This window comes from Erinaceus europaeus, chromosome 13 (assembly GCF_950295315.1).
Source record: "Erinaceus europaeus chromosome 13, mEriEur2.1, whole genome shotgun sequence".
NCBI classification, from domain to species: domain Eukaryota; kingdom Metazoa; phylum Chordata; class Mammalia; order Eulipotyphla; family Erinaceidae; genus Erinaceus; species Erinaceus europaeus.
This window is the reverse complement of record NC_080174.1, coordinates 62,422,647-62,443,638: the sequence shown is the minus strand read 5'-3', so window position 1 is coordinate 62,443,638 and position 20,992 is coordinate 62,422,647. Positions and strand designations below refer to the sequence as shown.

The following is a 20,992-nucleotide window of genomic DNA, read 5'->3' as shown; positions in this document are numbered from 1 at the left end:
GTAACTAGGGCCACAGAGTCCATCCATCCTCAGACTTGCATCACTTGGTACTGGGGTGAAGTTGTTCAGGGCAAAAGTGAAATGGGTGACTTTACCACCTGACTTCATCTCTGGGTCAATGATCACTTGAAGTCAGGGCTTTCCCCTATCCCTGCCAGGTTCAGAGTGTCTCGTTCACAGTAAAGATGAAATGGGGCTGATGGCCAGGCCCACAGGGGGCGCAGTGGATAAAGCATTAGACCTTTAAGTATGGGATCCCAAATTTGGTCCCTGGCATCACATGTGCCAGCATACTTCTCTGATTCTCTGTCTCTCATTAATAAATCTTAAAAAGGGGGGAGGGGTTGCTGGGACCTCCTCTTCCTTAGTCTGGACAAATGAAAAGAAATGGCTGGCTTCCCCCCCCCCCCATTACTCTCATTTTAAATGATTTTTTTTTTCTAGTGAAAAAAGCTGGAATGTTAGAGTTAAGCAAATTTGGGTTAGATTCCCAGCTCTGCCATTCAGCTGGCTATGGGCAAGTTTCCAAATCAGTCTTGTCTGGCTTCAGCTTCTCATCTGCTAACTTCCTACCTCATGGGCAGTTTGGATTCTGCCAGCTGAGCTGATATACCCAGGGTGGGGCCTGGTGCTGGCCTATGGGGGCTGTTCAATGAGGGGTTGGAATTGTTGCTGCTAATCTGTCCTCAGCTCTCTTCAAGACTTTCTGGAAATGTGGTGATGTGTCTCCATAGGAGCCGTCTGGACTTGTATAGACTGTGCATGCAAACCCAGGTGACTGGCATTTGTTGATACAGGAGTGCTTCCACTTATCGGGAAGCATGGATTTTTGTAATACCAGTCCTACAGGATGCAACTGATAACTTGTATTTAGTGAAAAGGCTTCTGACCACCTTAGAGCTGCCAGAGCTTCTTCTGGTGGCTTGGGTCTGGGTGGCCTCATGTGTCTAAATGAGGGTCCATTACACCTTTTTGTGCATCAGTGCTGTTTCTCTCACCATCAAATGCTTTTGCCCTGGCCTCACCTTTGTAACTACTACTTCAGCCAGCAGCTTGAGTATCACTGGATACAAAGCACCACACTCTCTGTTCCAGGAGCAGCTTGTGGTAGCATCTTTTTCTGGGGGTGGCCTGCATGAGGGGCTCCCCTCAGCTCAGGGGCTGGTCACATGCCCCTCACACATTTCAAAGGATGTTATGGATGGCACCTCTTTTGTGAGGTTTTCCTTTTGGTCTTCAGGCAGAGTTAGCCTTGGGGCACCCCTCCTTCCACACACACCCATTTGCATCTGTGTAGTGCTTCACACCTTGCATAGTGTTCCCTCCTGAGTCCTCCACTTATCCTTGTCTAGTTGTCACCTTTCTGCTAGTTCCTGTGTCATTCTGCATAAGCTGGAGACAGCTCCCCCTTCCCTTGCCTGCATCTGCCTTACAGTTGCAGTGTCACAGCTGACTTAGAGCTTGTCCAGGCCCACTGTGCGGCTGGACCCAGCACTCTGGGCTTCCATTACAGCAGACACCCCACCGCCATCCACAGTGATCGTCTAACATGATTCTAAGGACATATTAAATTCTAGACCATTCTCCCCTCAAACCACATAGCTCGATGATGTCTTTCAATTTGCACAAATAACTATGAAAAAATTGTTTATCTGTTTATCCTTATTCAGTGCATCTTTAATGAATGCCTGTGTTAGTCACCGGAAAATGGCTTTGAAAGCTGGAGTCATGGTGCCAGATCACTGTCCTCGAGGGTATCCATTGAGGTTTCAGGGTCTTTCTAGTAACATTGAGGTCAAGTTGAGAGTAAGTGGCTCTTGACCTCTCATCTCTGCTCCCAGCACTGGTGTGAGTGCTGCACACCCATTATGGAGTGAGTGGACCACAGCAGCTTTGTGGGCTGTGGCAGAACTGAAAGGATGACAACTCTGGAGCCACAGAGAAGCTGACTTGTGGATGACTTTCATGAAGCAGGGAGACATAAATGACATCTGAAAAGACTCTTCTGAGCAAGACTTCTTGGCATGTTCTCCCAAGTCAAGACAAACAAAAGGCCGTTGATGTCATTTCTTGTGAGCAAGTCACGAAAGGCTTCTGATGGAGGGTGAGCAATTTCTGTTTCTGCAATTCAGAGACCAGAAAGAATGAAGAATGCTTGGGGTAAACGTGTCCCCATCATTAAACCTTAGGTTGAGCAAGTCTGCACTGCATGTGGCCTTAATTCCCAGAACCCCCTGCAGAGACTCCTGTGTGGCAGGGAATGCCCTGGGGTATGGGAGAAGCTTCTTCCACAGCCTCCCCCAACTGGCCACACAGACCCATCTGGACCCAGTCTTGGGGACTGCTTGATCTACTGAGCCCAGGGACCCAGAAAGGATCCTACCCCTTCCCCAGTCCCTCAGCACCCTATCACTGCCAAGCCTTGAGGGAGAGGGATATAAGCAAGAAACAGTTGCTACCTCCCAGGAGTTTACAGTGAGAGATGAACAGTCATGTGTAACTACTAGGACTGAGCAAGCCAAATTGCTGTGCATGCCCAGATAGGGGCACCTAGCCAAACTGGGTGGGCTAGAAAGGTTTCCTAGAGGTAATGCAGACTGCTGGTATACAGTTAAAAACTGCACAACCAGAGACTCTAGGAGAGGCACTGCTGAGGGAAGGAGATGCGTTGGCAAGTAATTTGGGCTGTCTGAAGTTCAGGCCCTGTCATGGGGAAAGGCTTAGAAAGCCAGACTGAAGTGCTGGCTCATGAAAGCAGTGAAGGTTCTGAGGCCTGCAGGGAGGAGGGGAGGGAGGGACAGCCAACATCAGACTGATGCCTTAGAAAGTTCATCACCTGGGGGCCGAGCAGTATTGTTCCGAGTTAAGCACACATAGTACGAAGCACAAGGACCCTCGCAAGGATTCCAGTTCAAGCCCCCAGCTCCCCACCTGCAGGGGGTTGCTTCACAAGCAGCGAAGCCAGGTATGCAGGTGTCTATCTTTCTCTCCCCTTCTCCGTTTTCCCCTCCTCTCTCCATTTCTCTCTGTCCTATCCAACAATAATAGCAACAAGAACAACAACAAAAATGGGGGTAAAAAATGGCTGCCAGGAGTAGTGGATTCATAGTATATGCACCAAGCCCCAGCAATAACCCTGGAGGCAAAAAAAAAGTTCATCACCTGAAATAGAGGGAGAGGATGGGAGAAGGTGTAAGGCAAAGGAGAGAGGGACTTTCTGATGGCATTGATAAGAGCAAGGGTGGGTTAGTAAGATGTTAGGGGAGAGAAATTGCAGTAGGTATAGATATAAGTGAGAGGGACCGGAAAAGTGCCCCTCCCTTCCCATGATTTTGTGTTGGGTATATGGGGAGATGGTGGTGCTAACGCCTTCCCTATAGAACACGGGGGGGGGGGGGGGAGGGTGGGCTTGAGGGACACAGTTGAGTTCACTTGGGGGCAGTGCTAGCTTAGAGTTCCTGGGAGCATCTGCTGCTAATGTGGAGGAATGGTATCCTTTTCACTTTTCTTTTTTTCCCCTCCAACTTCTTTCTATCATAAACAGTAGTGCTATGAAGAACACACTTCTAAACAAGTCTTTATGCAATTCCTTGGCAATATTCTTCTGTCTTTTGACATAATGAAATATTTTTTCTTGATATATCACTGATTTATTGTATTTATCCCTTTTTATCGCTAGCGTTTTCATCTTGACTTTTTTTTCTTTATTATCGTAACAGAGAGGCAGAAAGAGAGTGAAAGAGACCACAGCACTGAAAGTTCCTTCAATAAAGTAGAGGCTGGGCTTGAACCTGGGTTGCACACATGGCAAAGCAGCACACTACCCAAACTATTTCACCAACTCCAACTTGAAACCCTTTGCCTGAACTTTTCACTACTTCCCCCATTGTTGTTCTGATAAGCTTTTCCATGTTCTCTTTTTAATATTTATTTATTGGATACAGGCAGGAAATCAAGAGGGTAGGGGGAGGTAAAGAAGGAGAGAGACACCTGCAACCCTGCTACACCACTTGCAAAGCTTTCTCCTTGCAAGTAGAGGCCAGGGGCTTGAACCCGGGTCCTTGTGCATTGCAGCATTTGCACTCAACCAAGTGCACCAACGCCCAGACCCACATTTCCATATTCTAGACACCAAATTGAATACTGTGGGTGTGAAATAATATAGAGCATTAATTTAATGGCAATGAAATTGTAAGATGTCATGAATACACAAAAAGGAGACACTTGAGGGAATTCCAGAGGCAGGGCTACGAGCAGCAGCAGATCTGTTTCTCTCTTCTTCTCTCCTCTCCTCTCCTCTCCTCTCCTCTCCTCTCCTCTCCTCTCCTCTCCTCTCCTCTCCTCTCCTCTCCTCTCCTCTCCCGGATCAACTAGGAATACCAAAGGAGACCACCTGGGACTGAAACAAGACAGGACTAGAATGACTACAGGAATCCACCAAAGCACTGGTGAGTGCAAACACACGTGGCTGGTGACAGAGAGGAGCCTAGGGAGAGACTAAGTGGCTGGTAACAGTCCGGCGATTTACCAATTGAGACAGCACCTTCAGTCTGTTCCCCCAACAAGGGGACAGCTGAAGGGAGGAGAGGACTCCCCAGAGACTCACCAAGTGCAACTCTGAGTCTCCATTGCTACTGCCCTCAGAAGGGAGGGACACCTGGGAACAGAGATCTAACCAGGAAACTCAGGAGAAGACCTATAACTTAGTGGCATAGCTGTGGGGCTATGAGTGTCTCTTTGCATAACCACTGGACTATCTCTGCCACCCCCTGCCTTATCTCTTGGTCAGGAGTCAGTGATTAAGCTAAGAAGCCTACTTATAGTTTAGAAGCCCTCAGGCTCCCATAGCCTGCAGAGAAGAAGAAAAAAAAAGAGGCTTTTAAATCACTGAGCTCCAACTCAGGAATTAAAAGAATATTGAAACAACTGTTAACTTCCATAACTGTGAACCCTTTAATTACCTTACTTAGACACAAGTCAATCCAGGAAATAGTGATCAGTAATTTGAGAAGTACTAAGAGAGGTAACTCATAGCATAATATATAAAATGGGTAAACCAACAAGAAGAAATATTGGAGAAACGAACCAGGACAACAGTCCAGCTAAAATCCCCCCAAAGGGTGAAGCACAAAATAACGAGTTCAACATCCAAACATTAGCTAAGGAAATAATCACAGAAGTGAGTAAAGAGTTTGAAAGAATTGTAGTCAGAAATACAGGAACAACAAATGAGACTCTGGAAGAAGACACTAACTATCTCAAGGTTATTAGAGAGCTGAAAGCTAAAATAGAGCTAAGAACACAACTAGCTGAACAAGCTAAAACAGTATCAGAAAGGGGAAACAAAATAGATGAACTCCAGAAAACAGTAGAGGGCAGAGAGAATAGAATCAATGAGGCTGAAGACAGAATTAGCAAGATCAAGGACGAATTAGAGACAACCAAAAAAGAAGTAAGAGATCTCAAAAAGAGATTAAGAGATGCTGAAAACAACAAGAGACCTATGGGATGACGTCAAAAGAAACAATATACGCATTATTGGCTTACCAGAGGAAGAAAGAAAGGGAGGAGAAGAAAGCATTCTTCAGTACGTAATAGCTGACAACTTCTCTAGTCTAGACAACATCAAAGACATAAAGATTCAAGAAGCCCAGAGGGTCCCAAACAGAATCCAGACTTAAAGACACCAAGACACCAAGAAACATCATATTTAGAATGGAAAGGAATAAGGATAAAGAAAGGATCCCGAAGGCTGCAAGAGAAAAACGAAGAGTCACCTACAGAGGAAAACCCATAACATTAGCAGCAGACTTCTCCATACAAACACTACAGGCCAGAAGAGAATAGCAAGATATCTATCCAGTGCTCAATGAGAAAGGCTTTCAACCAAGAATACTATTTCCTGCTAGACTGTCATTCAGACTAGATGGAGGCATAAAAACCTTCTCAGACAAGCAACAGTTGAAGGGATCAACTATCACCAAGCCTGTCCTGAAAGAAGTTCTGAAAGATCTTCTATAAACAGTCAGACCATCATAAATAGGACATATATCAGAAGACTCTAAAACTCTACAAGAATGGTGTTAAAATATCTTAAATCTTTGATATCAATAAATGTCAATGGCCTGAATTCACCTATTAAAAGACACAGAGTAGGAAGATGGATCAGAAAATACAACCCAACAATATGCTGTCTACAGGAAACCCACCTCAATCAACAAGACAAACACAGACTTAAAGTGAAAGGTTGGAAAACTATCATACAAGCCAATGGCCCACAAAAAGGGGCAGGAACAGCTATTCTCATATCTGACACGATAGACTTTAAAATAGATAAGATTTAAAAAGATAGGAATGGACACTACTTAATGCTCAGAGGATCAATCAATCAAGAGGACTTAACAATCATTAACATCTATGCACCCAATGAGAAGCCATCTAACTACATCAAATGTCTACTGAAAGAGCTACAGCAATATATTAATAGCAACACAGTCATAGTAGGGGACTTCAACACCCCACTCTCTCAACTTGACAGATCATCCAGGCAGAAAATCAATAAAGACATAAGGGAGCTAAATGAAGAGATAGATAAACTAAAACTGTTGGACATTTTCAGAGTCATTCATCCCAAGAAACTGGAATACACATTTTACTCAAATCCACATGGGTCATTCTCAAGGACAGACCATATGTTAGGCCACAAAGACAGCATCAGCAAATTCAAGAGCATTGAAATCATCACAAGCATCTTCTCAGACCACAGTGGAATTAAACTAACACTTAACAATCAACAGAAGATTAGTAATAGTCCCAAAATGTGGAAGCTCAACAGTACACTCCTTAACAACCTCTGGGTCAAGGAGGAAATCAAGGAAGAAATCAAAATGTTTCGAGAGTTCAATGAAAATGAAGACACAAGCTTTCAAAATATTTGGGACACAGCTAAGGCAGTACTGAGAGGGAAGTTCATAACTATACAAGCACACATTAGGAAACAAGAAAAAGCACAAATAAACAACCTGATTGCACATCTTAAAGACCTAGAAGAAGAAGAAGAACAAGGAACCCTAAAGCAACCAGAAGGACAGAAATCACTAAAATTAGGGCAGAAATAAATAACATTGAGAATAAGAAAACCATACAAAAGATCAATGAAAGTAAATGTTGGTTCTTCGAAAGAGTGAACAAAATCTACAAACCTTTAGCCAGACTCACAAAACAAAAAAGGGAGAAGACCCAAATAAATCGGATACTAAATGAAAGAGGAGATATCACAACAGACACCGCAGAAATTCAACATATCATGTGAGGCTTCTATGAACAGCTATATACCACCAAGCTAGAGAACCTGGAAGAAATGGCCGATTTCCTAAATATCTACCAACTTCCAAAACTAAGTAAAGAGGAAGTAGAGAACATGAATAGGCCCATCACAGCCAATGAAATTGAAACAGTTATCAAAAATCTCCCCAAGAATAAAAGTCCTGGACCAGATGGTTTTACAAATGAATACTACAAAACCTTCAAAGAAGAACTATTACCTCTACTTTTAAAAGTCTTCCAGAAGATTGAAGACTCCCTTCCAGCTTCTATGACGCTAACATCACTCTGATACCGAAAGCAGACAAGGACACAACCAAAAAAGAAAACTACAGACCAATATCTCTGATGAACATAGATGTGAAAATATTGAACAAAATTCTAGCTCACCGGATACAGCAGTATATTAAAAAGATTGTTCATCATGACCAAGTGGGGTTTATCCCAGGCATGCAAGGTTGGTTTAATATACGTAAATCAATCAAAATGACCCACCACATCAACAAAAGCAAGACCAAAAACCACATGGTCATATCAATAGATGCAGAGAAAGCCTTTGACAAAATACAACATCCCTTTATGATCAAAACACTACAAAAAATGAAGATAGATGGAAAATTTCTGAAAATAGTGGAGTCTATATATAGGAAACCTACAGCCAACATCATACTCAATGGTGAAAAACTGGAAGCATTTCCCCTCAGATCAGGTACTAGACAGGGCTGCCCACTATCACCATTACTATTCAATATAGTGTCGGAAGTTCTTGCCATAGCAATCAGGCAGGAGCAAGGATTAAAGGCATACAGATTGGAAGAGAAGAAGTCAAACTCTCCCTATTTGCAGATGATATGATAGTATACACAGAAAAACCTAAGGAATCCAGCAAGAAGCTTTTGGAAATCATCAGGCAATACAGTAAGGTGTCAGGCTACAAAATTAACATTCAAAAGTCAGTGGCATTCCTCTATGCAAACACTAAGCTAGAAGAAATTGAAATCCAGAAATCAATTCCTTTTACTATAGCAACAAAAACAATAAAATATCTAGGAGTAAACCTAACCAAAGAAATGAAAGACTTGTATACTGAAAATTATGAGTCAGTACTCAAAGAAATTGAAAAAGACACAAAAAAGTGGAAAGATATTCCATGTTCATGGGTTGGAAGAATTAACATCATCATAATGAATATATTACCCAGAGCCATCTACAGATTTAATGCTATCCCCATCAAGATCCCAAGCACTTTTTTTAGGAGAATAGAACAAATGCTACAAATGTTTATCTGGAACCAGAAAAGACCTAGAATTGCCAAACAATCTTGAGAAAAAAGAACAGAACCGGAGGCATCACACTCCCAGATCTCAAACTGTATTATAGGGCCCTTGTCATCAAAACTGCTTGGTACTGGAACATGCATAGACACACTGACCAGTGGAATAGAATTGAGAGCCCAGAAGTGAGGCCCCACACCTATGGACAACTAATCTTTGACAAAGGGGCTCAGACTATTAAATGGGGAAAGCAGAGTCTCTTCAACAAATGGTGTTGGAAACAATGGGTTGAAACATGCAGAAGAATGATACTGAATCACTATATTTCACCAAATACAAAAGTAAATTCCAAGTGGATCAAGGACTTGGATGTTAGACCACAAACTGTCAGATACTTAGAAGAAAACATTGGCAGAACTCTTTTCCGAATAAATTTTAAAGACATCTTCAATGAAACAAATCTAATTACAAAGAAGACTAAGGCAAGTGTATAAACCTATGGGACTACATCAAATTAAAAAGCTTCTTCACAGCAAAAGAAACCACTACCCAAACCAAGAGGCCCCTCACAGAATGGGAGAAGATCTTTACATCAGACAAGAGGTTAATAACCAACATATATAAAGAGCTTGCCAAACTCAACAACAAGAAAACAAATAACCCCACCCAAAAATGGGGGGCGGACATGGACAGAATATTCACCACAGAAGAGATCCAAAAGGCCGAGAAACACATGAAGAAACGCTCCAAGTCTGATTGTCAGAGAAATTCAAATAAAGACAACAACGAGATACCACATCACTCTGAGAATGTCATACATCAGAAAAGGTAACAGCAGCAAATGCTGGAGAGGGTGTTGGGTCAAAGGAACCCTCCTACACTGCTGGTGGGAATGTAAATTGGTCCAACCTATGTGGAGAACAGTCTGGAGAACTCTCAGAAGGCTAGAAATGGACCTATCCTATGATCCTGCAATTCCTCTTCTGGGAATATATCCTAAGGAACCCAACATATCCATCCAAAAAGATCTGTGTACACGTATGTTCTTTGCAGCCCAATTTGTAATAGCCAAAACCTGGAAGCATCCCAGGTGTCCAACAACAGATGAGTGGCTGAGCAAGTTGTGGTCTATATACACAATGGAATACTACTCAGCTGTAAATAATGGTGACTTCACCATTTTCAGCCGATCTTGGATGAACCTTGAAAAAATCATGTTGAGTGAAATAAGTCAGAAACAGAAGGATGAATATGGGGTTATCTCACTCTCAAGCAGAAGTTGAAAAACAAGATCAGAAAAGAAAACACAAGTAGAACCTGAAATGGAATTGGCGTATCGCACCAAAGTAAAAGACTCTGGGGTGGGTGGGTGGGGAAAATACAGGTCTAAGAAGGATTCAGAGGACCTAGTGGGGGTTGTATTGTTATATGGGAAACTGGGGAATGTTATGCATGTACAAACCAATGTATGTACTGTTGAATGTAAAACATTAATTCCCCATTAAAAAAAAAATTCAAAAGTAAAAAAAAAAGGATACACTTAAATTAAGGGGGTAGGGCTGGCAAGATTTCTCACTTAGTGTGCCTGCTTTTTAAAATTTTTTAAATTTATTTTCCCTTTTGTTGCTCCCTTTTTTATTGTTGTTACAGTTATTTTTGTTGTTGATGTTGTTGTTGTTAGATAGGACAGAGAGGAGGGGAAGACAGAGGGGGGGAGAGAAAGATAGACACCTGCAGACCTGCTTCACTACAGGTGGGGAGCCGGGGCTTGAACTGGGATCCTTAAGCTGGTCCTTCCGCTTTGCGCCACATATGTTTAACCCGCTGTGCTACTGCCTGACTCCCAATTTTTTAATTTTTTAAATGTATTTATACAGTGGAAATGTTGACAAGACCATAGTTTAAGAGGAATATAATTCCACAAAATACCTACCACTAGAACTCTATATCCCATCTCCTCCCTCGAAAGCTTTCTTATTCTTTATCCCTCTGGGAGTATGGACCCAGGACTATTATCGGGTGCAGAAGATGAAAGGTCTGGCATCTGTAATTGCTTCTCCACTGAACATGGGTGTTGGCAGATTGATCTGTCCTAGACACAACCCCTGTTCAAGCCCAGCCCCCACTGCTCTGAAGGAAACTTTGGTGCTGGTGTCTCTTTCTGTCATTTTTTCTCTGTCTTTGTCTTACTATCTGAAAAAGTCAGCCTGAAATGGTGAAACCCACCTGATGACAAAAAATAGATAAAATAATTAATTAACTAACTAATTAAAGGAGTTAGAGAAGACTTCTATTTAAAATCCAGAGATAGGAGCAGGGAGGTGACTCAGTGGTAGAGTACATACCTTGCACGTGACACCCTTTTGGGATTCAATTCCTAGTACTGTCTAACAACAAGAAAAGCAAAAGACAAACAGAAGATAGTAAAATGGTGCTTTGGCCTCTCACATTTATTTTTAAATGTTAAAGTACATAGATGCCAGAATTGATCCTCTCATCAGTTCACTGATGAATAGCATTTCACTAATATTCAATTGAAAACTTTTCTTTCTTTTTAAAAAATTTGGCAGAAATGGGTGCTGCAAGTATCAGTGGGTAGATTAGGTCATGCTTATAATTCCTCAGAATATGTGGTCTGTGGGTCTAAATATGTTCAGAGTTCCAACAATACCCAACCAGAGCCAAAGAGCTATGTCTTTTCCTGGTCTCCTGACCTTCTCTGGAATCATTTGTTGTCAGCCCTACACCCCCATGTTTTCCCAGTGTTGTATGTTCTCAAAAAATGTGTCATGGCCCCCTTTAATAGCCTGTGCAAAATGCCTCCCCTCCCTGCCTTATACACACACTATATGCCTGCAGTTCCAAGAAGGTATGTAAGCAGAGAATGCCTGGAGAAGCCTTTTTTTTTTTTTAATTGAGGCGAAGTGCTATTTTACCCAATTCATTAAAGAATTCATAGGAATTAGGCAGCTGAGGAGTGGTAAGGGAGGGTGTTCCAGAGAGAGGGAATATGTGAACTCAGAACATGAGTACACTACATTCAGAGAACTACAAGTGGACTAACAGGTCTGGGGCAGTGTCACCTTCTAGAATACTGGAAAGCAGACTGTAGAGGTCATTTAGAACTACTTCCTTCTAGACCAAATGGATTTTTGATTTTTTTTTAATTACCTTTATTTGTTGGATAGAGACAGACAGATAGAGAGGGAAGGGAATGATGGAGAGGGAGAGAGACAGAGACACCTACAGCCCTACTTCACCACTCATGAAGCTTTCCCCTTGCAGGTGGGGACCGGGGGTTCAAACCCGGGCCCTTGTGCACTGTAACACATGCACTCAACTAGGTGTGCCACCACCCAGCCCTGACCAATTGGATTTTAATTCTTTTTTTTAAATTTTTTATATTTATTTATTTATTTCCCCTTTTGTTGCCCCCCTTTTTAACCTTTTATTTATTTTTTTTTAATTTTCTTTTTAATATTTATTTATTTTCCCTTTTGTTGTTTTTTATTGTTGTTGTAATTATTATTGTTGTTGTTAGATAGGACAGAGAGAAATGGAGAGGGGAGGGGAAGACAGAGAGGGGGAGAGAAAGACAGACACCTGCAGACCTGCTTCACCGCCTGTGAAGGGACTCCCTGCAGGTGGGGTTAGCCTTTTATTTTTTTAATTAGGTTACAAGATTGTAGGATTACAGAGTATAGTTCATCACACCCATCACCAAAGTTCTGTGTTCCCACCCTCTCACTTCCCAAAGAAAACCACCATAGTTTTCAGTCTCAAAAACAGTTGCTTGCTTTTCTTCTGGGGTTTGTTTGTGTAAGTTCATCTGTATCAGTTCTCCAGACTACATATGAGTAAAGCCAACCTGGAGTTGTCCTTCATATCTTTGCTTCTTTTGCTAATCATAATCACCTCTAGTTTCATCCATTTTGTCCCAAATGACATAATACTGTTTTGTTTTTTTTTATTGCTGAGTAATATACAGTGAAATACATGTCCCATAGCTTCTTTAGCCAGTCATCTGTCAATAGACATTTAGGCTGCTTCTACTTTTTGGGCACTGTGAATAATCCTGCTATGAATATGGGGGTGCATATGTCTCTTCAGATAAGAGTTTGTCCTTTGTGTAAGTGTGTGTACTCTGACCCCCACCCCCACCCCCCAGACACCACTATAGCAATAGGCATGTTCAGCCATTTAAAAAAAAAGAGTCAGGGCCAGGCAGTAGCGAAAATGGCATGTGAAGCACAAAGCATAAGGATCCTGGCTCAAGCGCCCACCAGCAGGGGGCTCGCCTCACAGGTGGTGAAGCAGGTCTGCAGGTTTCTTATCCCTCTCCACCTCTGTCTTCCCCCCTTTTAAAAAATATTTATTTATTTATTCCCTTTTATTTCCCTTGTTTTTTATTGTTGTAATGATTGTTATCGTTGTTGGATAGGACAGAGAGAAATGGAGAGAGAGATGGGGGAGAGAAAGATAGACACCTGCAGACCTGCTTCACCACCTGTGAAGCGACCCCCCCCCCCCCGCAGGTGGGGAGTCAGGGGCTTGAACCAGAATCATTACGCTGGTCCCTGAATTTTGCGCCACCTGCGCTTAACCCACTGAACTACCACCTGACTCCTGTCTTCCCCTTTTGTCTCGATTTCTCTCTGTCCTATCCAGCAACGCAGTATTGACAATAACAATTGGTTGCCCTTTTTTATTGTTGTAGTTATTATTGTTGTTATTGATGTCGCATTGTTAGATAAGACAGAGAGAAATGGAGAGAGGAGGGGAAGACAGAGGGGGAGAGAAAGACACCTGCAGACCTGTTTCACCAGACACCTGCAGACCTGTTTCACCGCCTGTGAAGCGACTCCCCTGCAGGTGGGGAGCTGGCGGCTTGAACTGGGATCCTTTTGCCAGTCCTTGTGCTTTGCCCCACATGTGCTTAACCCACTGAGCTACCACCCGACTCCTGGATTTTAATTCTATTCTGAAAGACCTACGGAATTAATTGGCAAGAAGAATTTTCAGGCCTGCAAAATAGTTAACATGGATAGTGTGCCTCCTTTGCTATGCACATGACCCAGGTTCAAGCCTGAGTCCCCACTGTATTGGAAGGAGCTTCAGTGCTATGCCCCTTCCCTCTGCCTCTCCCTCTCCCACTCTCTCTTTGAAAAAGTCAGCCTGGAGCAGTAAAGTTGTGTGACAACAACAAAACAAACAAAATACCAGGAAGAGTCATCTGTACCAATATCAATGAAGTGGAGAAAGGAACTTGAAAGCATAAAGACCAGTTCGAAGACTTGCAGTAGGTGCTGAAGGCAATCCCATGAGAACAGACTATTTGAGGGTTATTAAGAATTAAAGTTTCTGTCTTCCTCCCAGAACATTTTGTTTCTGGCACACACGCCCTCCACACCCCAGACTACATATTTTTCCTCTTTGTGGCCAACTCTAGTGCATCTGTGGCACCATATAAATGCTCATTATGCCTACTGAGTTAATTTGATGGTTAACTGAGTATGGAAGACTAGAGAAAAAGTAGAATTGGAAAGAACTCCCAAATTTCTGGCTTCAAAGATAGAAAACATTCGCTGAGAAAGGTACTCAAATTTCTGACTCTTGTCAAGAGGAGAGGAAAGAAAGGGTCGGGAGTCAGGCAGTAGCGCAGCGGCTTAAGCTCATGTGGCGCAAAATGCAAGCACGGGTGGAAGGACCTCTGTTTGAGCCCCCCCCCCACCTGCAGGGAAGTCGCACACAAGTGGTGAAGTAGGTCTGCAGGTGTCTATGTTTCTCTCTTCCTCTCTGTCTCCCCCTCCTCTCTCCATTTCTTTCTGTCCTATCCAACAATGACAACAATAATAATCACAACAATAAAGCAACAAGGGCAACAAATGGGAGTAAATAAATAACTAAGTAAATAAATAAATGCCAGGCTAGCGTGGGGGTGCCTCTTCCCGGGTGCGTACTCTCTGGGTTAGAGAGAACTTGACAGAGCCCGCCTAGGCTGCTACTCACTCAGTGATGGGGGAGAGATGACTTGAACTCGTGGCGGAGTGGCAATGCAATGTCTTTATTGATCAGAGAGACAACATTTTTATAGGATAGACCCAGAAGTGGCAAGTCAGAAATGGAAATGGCTAGAAAAGGGGCGGAGAAAAGCTGGAAAGGTAGGAACTTCCTTAGCAACTGTTGCAGGGTTTTAACTGGTGGGATTAATACTACCCTGGAGGCAGGGAGGGTAGAAAGAAGATAGATCAAAGGAATGGAATGGGTGGGGATCTTTCAGGCAAGACAATGATTATGTAGATATGCCATAGTATCAGGAATGCAGGGTGGAGCAGGGGGAGCTGGCTTAACAATTTCCCACAAAAAAAAAAAAAAGAAAGGGTGAATTGGTTAAAGGCATAATGAATTTGAAATGTCTCCAGGATACTTAAGGAGAGAGATGTAGAACAGTTGTTTACAAGTAGAAATCAGAAATCTAGAGTCTAGGAGAATAAGTCAGAAACAGGTAGATTAGTGGACTCTGTCAGTATGTAAATGAAGTCCTGGCAGTAGGGTATGTGTGCAGAAGAGGTCCCAAACTGACAGCCTTTTTTTTTTTTTTTGCCTCCAGGGTTATTCCTGGAGCTTGGTGCCTACGCTGTGAATCCATTGCTCCTGATGGTCATTTTTTTCCATTTTGTTGCCCTTGTTGTTTATCATCATTGTTATTATTACTGTTGTCATTGTTGTTGGGTAGGACAGAGAGACATGGAGAGAGGATGGGGAGAGAAAGATAGACACCTGCAGACCTGCTTCACCGCTTGTGAAGCGACCCCTTGCAGGTGGGGAGCTGGGGGCTAGAACCGGGATCCTTACACCGGTCCTTGCGCTTTGCGCCATGCACGTTTAACCTGTTGCACTACCACTCGACCCCCAACTAGCAGCTTTTAAGCTTAGCTCCTCCTGCAGACATGCACTGTATGCCTGGCACAGAGTTTTCTAGCAATATAAGTAGATACTGTGTTCAATCTAGCTTGCTATAACCCTGCCACTTGTCTTTTATCTGGCCCAATTCATCTGTATTTTTTATGCTTAAAGTCAGTTACTTTATTGAATTTGATAAGTTACTTAATGATAACTGGTTGTAGACAAATAGAAGAAGTTGTCAGAAATGAAGTACATTGGTAAAGTAGAAAGTGCTAAAGGTTCTGCCTAACAAATATTCAAAATCCAAGCTTCCCTATGTCTCTAATTCATATATTTACAGTGCTTTTTTTTTTGGTCTTGTAGGCATTTTCATTTGTAATTTTTGGAAGAAGAAAAAACAAACTGATGGACATAACTCTAGGGAATACTAATGCATAAGGGATGAGTAAGAGGAGAAAATAGTGAAGGAGAGTGAGAAAGAATGGCCTGAAAGATTGCAGGCCCTCATGAGAACAATATCTTGTTTTCTTCAAGATTGTGGGAAGCAGTGTATAACAAAATATAAAATGTGGATTCCATTTGATCTAACAACTCCACTTCTAACTGTAACCAGCATAAGGAAATAATCATGTCTATGCACGCAAGCTATTGTAATAGGATGCTTGTTGCAGCATATTTCTAAAAGCAAAAAATTAGAATGACATAAATATCTCTTAGTTGAGAATGATTAGATGTAGTATGTTCATCTGATGAAATAAAATGTCATAAAATGATGATGCTGTAGTCTGGCAGTATTTACTGAAATGGCCCAACATGCATTGCTAAATTTTTCAAAAGCAAGTCATGAAATAGTAAATATAAGATGACTTCATTTATGTTAAATGTCTAGTTATAGAAGGAAAAGTCTGAAAGTCTGGAAGCTTTCACACACAAATCACAAGAACCTCCCATAGCTAAATCTAGTGGACCTTTCTCTGGCCTTTGTGTCTTTGGCCTTTGTATGGATTTTTACATTGTTAGCCTTTCTTGGCTTCTATTCCTTGTCATCTTTCCCTGACTCTTATCCTGTAGGCTGGCAACCAGGACTGAAAAATGGCATACTCAGTCGTGGGAGAGCCCTTTAAAGCTGGAAGCTTATTTATATGCTAGACATACCCAAAGTAAGACACTTAATGGACAGTTCTCTGGAAAGAAGCTGTTCCAAACAGTAGTTTCCCGGTCCTTAGTTCCTTTGAGTATTAACTCTTTTGGAATAAAACCATTCCCAGAGTCTCTAGATAAATCTCCTCTCTCACTTCCCCCACCCTCTAGCAAAATTGCCTGGCTATTCCCTCTCCCATGCTTTCTGTTCAATCAAGGGGTTATTTTTAACCATGTTGTGTATACCACGCTTAAATTCTGGCAAAACACCAGAGTTTGGGTAGACAACTGAGATGGAAATAGTCTCCCACAACCTCTCCCCTTTCTAAAGTTACTCCTTTTAAAGAGAAAAAACAAGTTACCCAAACTGTAGACAGTCCTACCAAGAAAGTCTAGGCACTAGAACCAAGCCACTGAACTCACAGTTCCTACATGAGGTTGGACAGAAGGCTGGACTCACTGCTACTTTGGGCCTGCCTTCAGCCTCTGATGAGCCCAGGACTTGAAGGCTCTAGAAACCCTTTGTTACAGAATAATGGAGGTTACTTAGTTCATATGCTACTTTCAATATCCAGGGGCTTTTATCCCCCCATAAGAAATCCACTCATTTCAAGAACCTCAGTGACAAGAAAGTTTTAACTAAGAAATTCCAGAATCTGCCTTTCTGCAGAGCCACACAGGGCAGGTCTAATCGCTCTGACCTATCAGCTGATCAGATTTGAAGCTGATGATCAAGCACTGGGGAAATAGCAGAAAGTTTATACAAAAAGCCTTTCTTGCCTGAGCCAATAACGATCCCAGGTTTAATCCTCAGCACCACCCCAAGCCTGAGTTGAGCAGTGCTCTGGTAGGTAAAATATATAAATACATAAATAACTTAATAAAGAAAAAAAATAAATGATTATCATGTCTCAGGTCCTCTCTATCCAGACACCTCTGTTCTCATGAGGTATCAAAAATCCCCTCACCATCACAATGATTCTCTTCTCTGGACCAGTTCTGCTTTATCATTGATCCTTCTAGGAGATTCCCTTTCAGAGCTTAGTCTTGCTCAGATGTGGTCTCACAAAGAGGGCAGCAAGATAAGCATCTGTGGGTCGGGCAGTAGCACAACGGGTTAAGTGCACGTGGCACCAAGCGCAAGGACTGGCATAAGGATCCTGGTTCGAGCACCGGCTCCCCACCTGCAGGGGTTGCTTCACAGGCGGTGAAGCAGGTCTGCAGGTGTCTGTCTTTCTCTCCTGCTCTCTGTCTTCACCTCCTTTTTCCATTTCTCTCTGTCCTATCCAACAACAACGACATCAACAATAATAACTACAACAATAAAAACAACAACAATAAGGGCAACAAAAGGGAAAGTAATAAATTTTTTTTAAATAAGCATCTACTCATTTGTGATGCTCCTTGTTGTGGCTGAGAGTTAACACTTTAGTGATCATGTCATATTGACCACAAGTCTTTTTTTTTTTCACATACTGCTGCCAAGTCCTCATCTCCTTCCTATTCAGCATATACGATGGGATTCATGCTCCCCCAACAATCTTGGCCATGTGGCTGCCTGCTGATCTTTCTGGATCTTCCCTGTACGTGCAGGATAAGATGCATGTTTCCTTTCTCTTTATCTTCCATAGATGTGATGACTAAGCCATTCAGGCCTTGTCCAAACAGTATACACTTACCCTTGAGCAACAGAAATTTGAATTTCACTGATCCATTTCAATGTATGTTTTTCAATAAACATAATGAAAACATTTTGGGGGGATTTGCAACCCTTTTTTAATTTATATATAAGTCACATAGCTTAGAAATATAAAAAATAACTTTTAAAAGTTTTGGTATGTCATTAATTATAAAATGTATGTAGAGAGTAATCTATTTTATCATCTGCTGTCATGTAATAAACACAAATCTAATATAAAAAGTAAAAAATGATCAAAACTTACATGCACAGGGGTCAGAGAAGGTAGTTCACCTGATAGAGTGCACACTTTGCTATATGTGAAAACCAAGGTTCAAGCTCCCAGCACCACATAGGAACTACATATACATCAGGCAAAGTTCCTCTGTCTCATCCCCCCTCCCTAATCTCTCCCTGAAACTATAAAAGCAAAAAAGAAAAAAAAATGCCACCAATAGTAGTGGGAGTACACAGGTATGTGGCTCCAATGGGCAAAAAGCAAGCCTACATCTGCAAACACTACAGACCATACATGATGTCATTCACAGTTGAAAGAAACATAAACATCCTTCAGAATGCAGTACTAAATCATAACTGCATCTGACTAACCACAGTGTGCATGATGCTACTGTAATTGTTCACTCTCATCTCCTACTGCTATTCCCATGAGCCCAAGTGTTGCATGCCTCTACTAAAGCTGCTGTATGACACAGCTCATCTCTGCCTGTTACTCCAGGCAGTGGAGGTGGGGGTGGGGGGAGTTAAATGTGACTTTTGACAGAGAGAGGGGAGATAATGTCCCAACTACCACATTGTATAAGGGTCAGCTGTACATGAAGGTGATGGATGGCCAAGACAGCCTTAAACACAGTCTTGCCACTGGCCTGGTCAGTATGAGCAGAACTGCTCACTTCTGCTAAGTTCTCAAATCATTCTGCCATCAAGCCCACTTTACTCTCTCATATTTGCTGAATCCACCTGAAAGGGCATTTGCCGTGTGCCCTACTGTTACATCGTCACAATTTTGTGGGCCAAGAGCTCCATACACAGGTCTCATCCTTTATTTTATTTATTTTTTTTAATGCAGCACTAGAAAATGAGTTGGGTGCCTTATGCATGCATGATAACATCAAGGCACTTTATTCTGTATACTTAGAGAGAGAGATCAAGCAGGGAGGGGAGAGACAACAAAGCACCACCCCACTATCCGTGGTGTTCTTTCTGAGTTATCCATGTACTGACATGTAGTTTTAGGGATTGAATCCAAGGCCTCATGCATGGCAAGGAATGTACTCTACCCACTAAGCTACCTCCAGGCCCTACAGTGTTCTATTTTGTAATTTTTTGTTTACTTACTTACTTACTCCCTTCTGTTGCCCTTGTTGTTTTATTGTTGTAGTTATTATGGCTGTTGTTACTGATGTCGTCATTGTTGGATAGGACAGAGAGAAATGGAAAGGGGAGGGGAAGATAGACACCTGCAGACCTGCTTCACCACCTGTGAAGTGACTCCCCTGCAGGTGGGGCGCCGGTAGCTGGAACTGAGATCCTTACATTGGTGCTTGCACTTTGTGCCATGTGCGCTTAACCCACTGTGTCACCGCCTGACTCCTATTTGTGTGTTTTTTTATAGAGGTAGAGAGAGTATAAAAAGGCCGCAGCTCTGAAGCTTCTGTAACACAGGAGGTGCCAGGTTTGAATCTGGAGACATGCACATGGCAAAGCAGCACACTATTCAAGTGAGCTATTTCTGTGGCCCTAGAACAGAAGAATTCTAAAAGGAGCACTAACTTTGAAATCAGAAGTTTCTAGACATTAATTCTTATGGCATGGCCAAACAAATAAATAAGCAAAAACCAGGTAAGATGATAAGAGTAAGATGATGGTAAATTTTTATTGAAAACCTCTCATGTGGGGCCTGGTGATGATTCTCCTGGTTGAGTGCACATATTACAATGTGCAATGACCCAGGTTCGAGCCTTTGGTCCCCACCTGCAAGGGGAAAGCTTTTGAGTGGTGAAGTAGTCTTGTAGGTGTCTCTCGTCTCTCTCCCTTTCTATCACACCTTTCCTTCTCAATTTCTGGCTGTCTCTAAATAAATTTTTAAATAATAATAATAAAGGAAAGAAAAACTATGATGTGACTAACAGGAATCACATGAATTCTGTTGAAATTTGATCCAGCAGGAGGTTGGGATACTCCATAGACCATTGCAATCACAGACTATGCCAGGAGCAAAGGAGTCAGACAGGCCAGAGAAACTCAGGAACCAAGGACAAGGCAAGGTGAGGGTTACCCAGAACCATCAGAGACCAGGCTGAAAGAAGATAGCCCTTGCTAGTCTGGGCTAGGATCAGGACATGTGTTGAGAATAAAAGACTTGAAACCTTCAAGAGTGATGGCAAGAGTAGAACCTCAGAAGTTGTAACTAAGAGATAGTCCTGGTTGGCAGGTGCCTCTGGAGTGGTGTAATGAGAGCTGACTGGATGTCAGACTGAATTATTATTTTTTTAATTTTTATTTCTAAAATAGAATCACTGATAAGACCACAGGATAAGAGGGTACAATTCCCACCACGAGAACTCCATATCCCATCACCTCCCCTGATAGCTTTCCTATTCTTTAGCCCTCTGGGAGTATGGAGCCAGGGTCATTATGGGGTGCAGAAGGT

General features: G+C 42.3%; 1 protein-coding gene and 1 long non-coding RNA gene across 7 annotated transcripts in view; one reads left to right on the top strand and one right to left on the bottom strand.

The window, feature by feature from the left end:
- Positions 1-20,992, top strand: part of ST3GAL3 (ST3 beta-galactoside alpha-2,3-sialyltransferase 3) — a 270,798-nt gene that overhangs the window by 176,564 nt on the left and 73,242 nt on the right. The gene's annotated exons all lie outside the window — the stretch shown is intronic.
- LOC132542531 (uncharacterized) lies at positions 1,656-17,131 on the bottom strand. Its single transcript, XR_009553531.1, has 2 exons — positions 17,006-17,131; positions 1,656-2,121 (listed from the first exon to the last, which is right to left on the bottom strand). It is a non-coding gene; the product is annotated as an uncharacterized LOC132542531 (long non-coding RNA).